The sequence below is a fragment of the Cynocephalus volans genome, chromosome 2, assembly GCF_027409185.1.
Source record: "Cynocephalus volans isolate mCynVol1 chromosome 2, mCynVol1.pri, whole genome shotgun sequence".
Taxonomy (NCBI): domain Eukaryota; kingdom Metazoa; phylum Chordata; class Mammalia; order Dermoptera; family Cynocephalidae; genus Cynocephalus; species Cynocephalus volans.
The window spans coordinates 36878129-36884894 of record NC_084461.1 but is presented as its reverse complement, the minus strand read 5'-3'; the positions used below and the strand labels follow the sequence as shown (position 1 = coordinate 36884894).

The window sequence follows — 6766 nt, the reverse complement described above, 5'->3', positions numbered from 1 at the left end:
ATTGTGAAAAGGACAAAGAATATTTTCATATTAATATGAAAATAGTTTTGGCTTTGAAAGGATCTTGGCCACGCTCAGAGGTCTCAGGATCACCCTTTCAGAGTCACTGGTTTACATCAATCCTCAACGGGGCAGGGGTGGGGGAACTATTTTTCTTCCAGGGATATTTGGTAGGGCACTGTCTGGGGAAACAATTTGGTTCTCACAACTGGGACGGTGGTGGTGGATGCTAATAGCATACAGGGGGTAGAGACCAGGGATGCACTTAACATCTTACAAAGCACAGGTCACCGCCCCCCGCCCCCTTCCACCAACTGTTAACGTTGCCGAGGTTGAGAAAGGGTCTATTCGCGCAAGATAGCTACATAGGTACATTAACACCTTAATTTTTTCAATTTCCTAAGCACATACCTGTGTTACGTTTGCCCAGCTATTTATTTTTCAAGACATGGCCCACAGCTACTTTGGCCGAAATTTTCTCTTCTGGGTCCACCTTATTTGTGACTTCCGACGTGAAGCCTACAGTTTAGCCAACTGCCCTCCCTGATCTGTCCCCTTGAGCCATTTTCAATCGAGTTTTGGCTTTCCGTCCTCTGCGACTGGCCGGCCTCATCAGCTAGGTCGAAGACCCCTTTAGAGCAGGATACATCTTAATCCTTTGAATCCAAAGACTATACTTTCAGGGATCATTTCTATAGTTCGTTAATCCTTTGAATCCACCTCAAAATCGTTTTCCCCGCGCCCTATTTGCTTTACCTGCTAATGGCAAGGGCCGCGCCCTACTGCCGTGGCAGCTCCTCAGCCCACGCAGCCGCATTTTCCCGCTCTCCCGCACTGCGCTCGCCCGCGCGCCTGACGCTCGGGGCTGCTGCTAGAGGGCGCGCCCCGCCGAGTGGCCCTGACCACAAATCCCAGAAGGTAATGCGGTGGGGTTAACCGCAGTGACTTCTGGGACTTGTGGTTCTGGAGAAGGAATGGGCGGATGAGAAGGTCTCTGAGTCGTCTCTCTTTTGCCCACTTCTGTGGACTGTTCGGATGCCCGCCGAGTGCGTCAAACCCATTTTTTAGAAGACCAGGCACCAAAGGTAGGCAGGTAGGAAGTCGAGCGTGATAACTTCCGCTTCCGGTGGACAAAGGGCAAGCAGAATGTAAACACGGGACCACAGGACTGGTTATCAGGTACTGTGGCTACCTGGTCCGCAGTGGAAGCCGGAGGGAGTGGAGGAAAACGAGGCGAGTAGGTGTTGTGGTCAGGGGAGAAAGGAGCTCCAGAAGTCAGAGTTTGAGACTCGACGGGGTCTGGCAGAGTCGGGACACTAAGGTTGGTCTCCAGGGATAAGCGAGTCTGGGGCTTGGGCCCTCCCTTGCACCGCCGCCCGGGGCGGCTTTTCGCGCTTGCGGGGCGGACGCTGCAGGCCGGACCTTCCCTCAGGAGCGAGGCGGAGCTTGTTTTCCGTCCTGCGTTGAAGAGGTCTGGGGCCGAGGGCAGCCTAGTGAACTCGCAGGTGACGTCCAGGGCAGCCTTTTTGAGTTTCTTCGACTATATGAACATTTTTTTTTAATTATTGGCCGATGAAGGGAAAGTCGCTAATACTGATTTCTTTCTTGCGGTGACATTTTTTGGTTAGTTTCTTGAATTCCTTACCTCCGAACACATCCCTTTTACCCGAAGGGATGTTGTTGCTATTTCCTGATCGAGTTCATCCAGTGGTTTCTGGCCCTGGACGTTGCTTCCTCGGACGCAGTCACGACGAGCATTTTCTTGCTTGTGGTTGGGTAAAATGTCAAGCTGTCACATTATACCAGTACAAGCATTTAGAATACAGCGTCGTCGTTTAGAATTTTTATGGCATTCCTTAAATATAATTCTGTATAATAAGGTGTTGACTATGTCTGGTTTTACGAGTTTAACATGAAACCCAAATGATTGTGATTAGCCTATATGGTTTCTTAACCAGCTGAAAAAATGTTATCTAGGATGTTGGAGCCTCGTGTATCTAACTATAGATAGGTTCAGGAAAGCCTCCTATATCAGAAATTTTAATTTCATATTCGATACCCTTAGAGGAACAATAAACTCATACTATTTGAGATATCTGAATCAACTCAGAGTGTTAAATTTTAGAAGGCGAAAAGTGTATGCATATTTTCTAGGACTCGCCCCTTCTTTTGAGCCTGGCAAATTTATTATTCAAAACCTAAGTCCTCCACAAAGCCTCAAGTGTTCCTTCTCTGACGCCATAGTATCCTTTGTTTACTCTCGTAGCACTTATCCTGTATTATAATTGACTATCTCTGTGATCTCCAGACAATTTTGTATAAAACTTGCTAATGGCCTTGGTGACAGATTCATGCTTGTAACCTCAGTGGGCCCTTGATACTGTTTGATATTTCTACTTATTGTTGCTTTTCCGAATCTCCACAGTGACTTTCAGATGTTTCCCATTTTTCTCAAGTGCTCACACCAACTATACTTTCCCTTTACTTTCAGCGGATGACTAGCTTCCTATTTTCCTGAGTAATGTTCAACTTGGAGCATGAAATCCATCACTCTCCTTTCCTTCCACCCCTGAACTTGCCTGTACTTTTCACTCAATATTAACTTTTTTTTTTTTTTTTGTCTTGTTCCTTTCTTCACGGTAAAACTTACCAATTGCTAGCCTCATCAGGTCTTCTGTTCCCTTATAACTTCATTCTGTCCTGACCTCTTCAGCCTCTGATCTCTAGAAGACTGTAAGGGATTTGTGGGGGGGAATGGCACAAACACCTGAGGTAATGGTGTGTATGGCTTTTTCATACATGGTTGAGTACCACTACCTGGTCTCTTAACCTTTGCTTGTTCTCAGCAATTATAACAATGGTTTGGGTTGGGAGGTGCGGAAGATAATGGGAGTCTGAATGTCCAATTAATTTAAAAAAAAAAACAAAAATATGTGACTCTGTCTCTCCCTTTTTCCTTTCTTGCCTACTTTGTCCCCTGACCTAACCAATGATTTCTAATGTAATCTGCCTTCAGTAAACACACCAGGTTTCTTTTAGTATTAATAGGGTTCCCACACTGCCTGGTGCCTTAAATTGCTAGTATAAAAACAAAGTTCCATTTGGAAACTTGAAGCCAGAAAACTTAATCATTATTCTTGTTACCTTTAGAGTCAGTCATAAATACAAGATTTCTTCCTTAGCTTGTCTTATCCTGATATCTTGCGAGGCCTTCCTAACAATCCTCAGGTTGTCCTCACTCTGTGCCCCTGGACTTCTGTAGTATACACATTTCCGTTTTCAGCCATTTCTTCGTTCTTCCCCTGGGATACTTGTAGTCATCTTCAAATGTAGGAAACTTATTCTCCCATATTATGATGGGTCTAGAGAGTTTGCATTTTCCTAGTTCTCTAGTATAGTTGATTATCTCTTACTCCTCCAGGTTTTTCTAAAAATCCCCGATCCTGTGGAAAGCTTGTGGCTCACCTATATCATCCTGTACATGTCTTGATTGCTGGGATTTATTGGCACTTCCTCATATTCATTAAGAACTTAAGGACATGACCCACAATTTTCTTATCCTTCCAAATTCTGCCATTAGAAAGGCCCAAGGGGGCCTTTCCATGTGAATGACCTCACAGCCACCTTTTCTTCTTTTTTAAAAATGTTTATTATTTGTGTTGGAATTATTTTTAATTTTTAAAATATTCTTCTGTTTTGCAAACAAACTCATTGTTCTGCAATGAGCATTATTACTTTTACATTCAGGAAAATGTGTAATTTCTATTTATAACTTATTCAAGACTCATCTCAAATGCCATTACGTTCTGAAGCCTTTTCTTCATTCCTCCAACCAGATGTGACTATGCCCTCTTCTTTCTTCACAACTCTGTATCTCTAGGACATTTACAATCTTTTTCTGTATAATTATTTGTATACCAAATTCACTGTCTAAACTACCCATTATATGTCAATAGGATGCCCCAACTTCTTGCAAAGGACAGGATGCTGAATTTCATTTCATATCAGTGTATCCTGTATCTTAAAAAGTCATTCACTGTTACTTATTATCCCCTAAGCATACTCTTATTCTTCATAGCCCATGCCACCTGAATTTATGTTGTTATTTCTGAGCTGATTGCCTGTCTCCTCCACCAGAATAAAAGCTCCACCATGGCAGTGACTTTTGTTCTCTAATACCTAGAACAGTTCCACGCACACAGTATACCCTCACTTTTTTTGTCTTTTTACTTCTGGTGATTACTTATACTTCATTTTGGCCATATGCATCAGTGGTGAAGACCTTGAGATCTGCTAGAACTTATTCACTATTTCATTCTCCCTCCTTTACTCCCACAATGTCCATTCTTTGATAATTTCATATAGACTTTTAGTTCATTGCTTTTCCCTGTCTCTCTAGTTGATCATTCAGTTGATTATAATCTCCTTTTGATTACAGACTCCTTTAAGAATAGAATAAAAACTTAGACACTGTTCCCCAGAATACACACAGGAATATAAAAACTTTATATCCAATTCTAGAGGTTTCTCAATATCTTGAAGCCTATCTATGCAACTAGTAAATTCTTTGATCCCTCAGTTAATTTCTTCTCTAAATAAATATTTGTTGAGTTCTTTCAGGATTTCCTTCAACTTCGTTCCATCAGTTATCCTCTTTCTTATCCCTTACATTTGTATATCACTGCAGATTTACGAAGCTGTTTAACATCTGTTATTTTTTTGATTTCCCCAGTAATTCTTTGAATTAAGTCATTTACCAAGTTTAGATATTTTTAAACCTTTTTATTATGGAAAATTTCAACATATATGAAAGGAGAGAGAGAAGTACAATGAACCCTATGTATTTATCACCCAACTTTATCAATTATCAATTCACAGCAATCTTATTTCACCTTTATGTTTCCCTATACTGTAGTCACCAGCCCCGCTGATTACTTTGAAATAATTCCTAGATATCATATGATTTCATATGAAATATTTAATCATGTATTCCTAAAAGATAGGGTTCTTTTAAAAACATAATTACAGGGCCGAGCCCGTGGCGCGCTTGGTAGAGTGCGGCGCTGGGAGCGCTGCGATGCTCCCGCCGCGGGTTCGGATCCTATATGGGACTGGCCGGTGCACTCACTGGTTGAGTGCCGGTCACGAAAAGGACAAAAAAAAAAAAAAAAAAAAAAACAGAATTACAACTGAAAATATAGCAGTAATTCCTTAATGTCATCAGATATCAAATCAGTTCTGATTTCCCTTATTGTTTCATAACTGTTTCCTCCCCATTGGATTTTTTGAATTGGGAGTGAAACAAGATCCACACATTATGTTTGGTTAGTATGTCTCTTAAGTCTCTCTTTATATAGGAGTTACTTCCGATCTTTCTTTCTTTCTTTTTTTTTTCTGGCAGTTTATTTCTTTTTTTTTGTCGTTTTTTCGTGACCGGCACTCAGCCAGTGAGTGCACCGGTCAGTCCTATATAGGATCCGAACCCGCGGCGAGAGCGTCACCGTGCTGCTAGCGCAGCACTCTACCAAGTGCACCACGGGCTTGGCCCTGGCAGTTTATTTCTTGAAGAAACCAGTTTTATTTTTCTTTAGTTTCTGTTTTCTGCTATCTGTATCTCTGACGTGTTATTGAAAATGCTTAAATGTATCTCATAGTTCTTATGAACTGGTAGAGGCCTGGTGTGATTCAGGATTAATTTTTGCAAGAGTGCTTCATAGATGGTGTGCCACTTCTTTTCAATTTTTGCAGGAGGTGCATAATGTCCAGTTGTCTTTCTTTGTGAAATTAGCAGCCATTGATGACTTGCCTACATCCACTAAGTAGGAGTTAAAAAATGGTTATAGTCTAATCCTATTATTCCTTCTTTATTTATTAGTTAGAATACTTCTGTAAAAGGCTGGTGACTAAGACGGAGATGCAAAGGATTACTCAAAGCCTATTTCTTCTGAGCAATGAGAGGCCCGAAGGGGTTAGATCCAAGGAACGACTTCTTCAAGAGAAAAGGAATTCCTGAGAAATGACCCTGAATCAGGGCTTTTTCTCGTTTTTTTATTGTCCAGGCAAAAAGTTACAGAAAAGAACACAGATGGTTAATCAGTCATAAACAAACATAAACACTGGCTGCATAACAATTTTCATTAAAGCAGGTGCAACTTAAAAATAATTTAAGCAATTTACCATCAAAGGAGTCATAAAACTAAGCTATGTGACATACAAAAGAACCAATGAGATAATCATTATGGCAACACTTAGTTCCCTAGGAAACTTAGAGAAGCAGTTGAAGGTGAAATGTGGAACCAGATGCTAATTGGCAGAGTAGCCTTGAAGCTTTCAGTACACATATTTTCCTATAATTAGGTTTAGCTGCACCAAGGGCATCTGCCCTTAGAGCAAGCACTTATGCTGTGTTACAATTCTCATATCCCCACCAGAGACTTTTTAGCCCTGTGAAAGTTTTCTGTTTTTTCCCAATCTTAGCATATCTATGTGCAATACTAAAAGGTTAGGTTATTCCTCAAACTATAAGGCTTTGGCCTTGCTAAAACTACAGGGCAGTGGCCCTACTATGCTACAGCCTAAACTAAAGGTCTTTGGCCCTTCTAACAGCTAAGGACTGTTGTCCTACTAAGATAAAGATCCTACTAAGCTACAGCCTGATCTAAGGATGGTTGTCTTTCTAATCTAAAGGCTGTGGCCCTACTAGGCTAAAGGTTAAGGCTCTGTAAAATACATGCACTTTATTGTTAGCACCCTCTACAAAATTTAA

General features: G+C 41.2%; 1 protein-coding gene across 2 annotated transcripts in view; it reads left to right on the top strand.

Annotated features, from left to right (window-relative positions):
• The first annotated feature begins 966 nt into the window (after positions 1-966).
• The window catches only part of TTC33 (tetratricopeptide repeat domain 33), a 39553-nt gene continuing 33753 nt past the window's right edge, over positions 967-6766 (top strand). Inside the window, exon 1 of one of the 2 annotated variants that reach the window (XM_063086219.1) lies at positions 967-1085. The gene's annotated coding sequence lies outside the window, so the exon portion shown is untranslated. Of the gene's footprint in view, positions 1086-1138; positions 1322-6766 lie in introns of those variants that run through there. The other variant, XM_063086218.1, reaches the window with a different exon arrangement.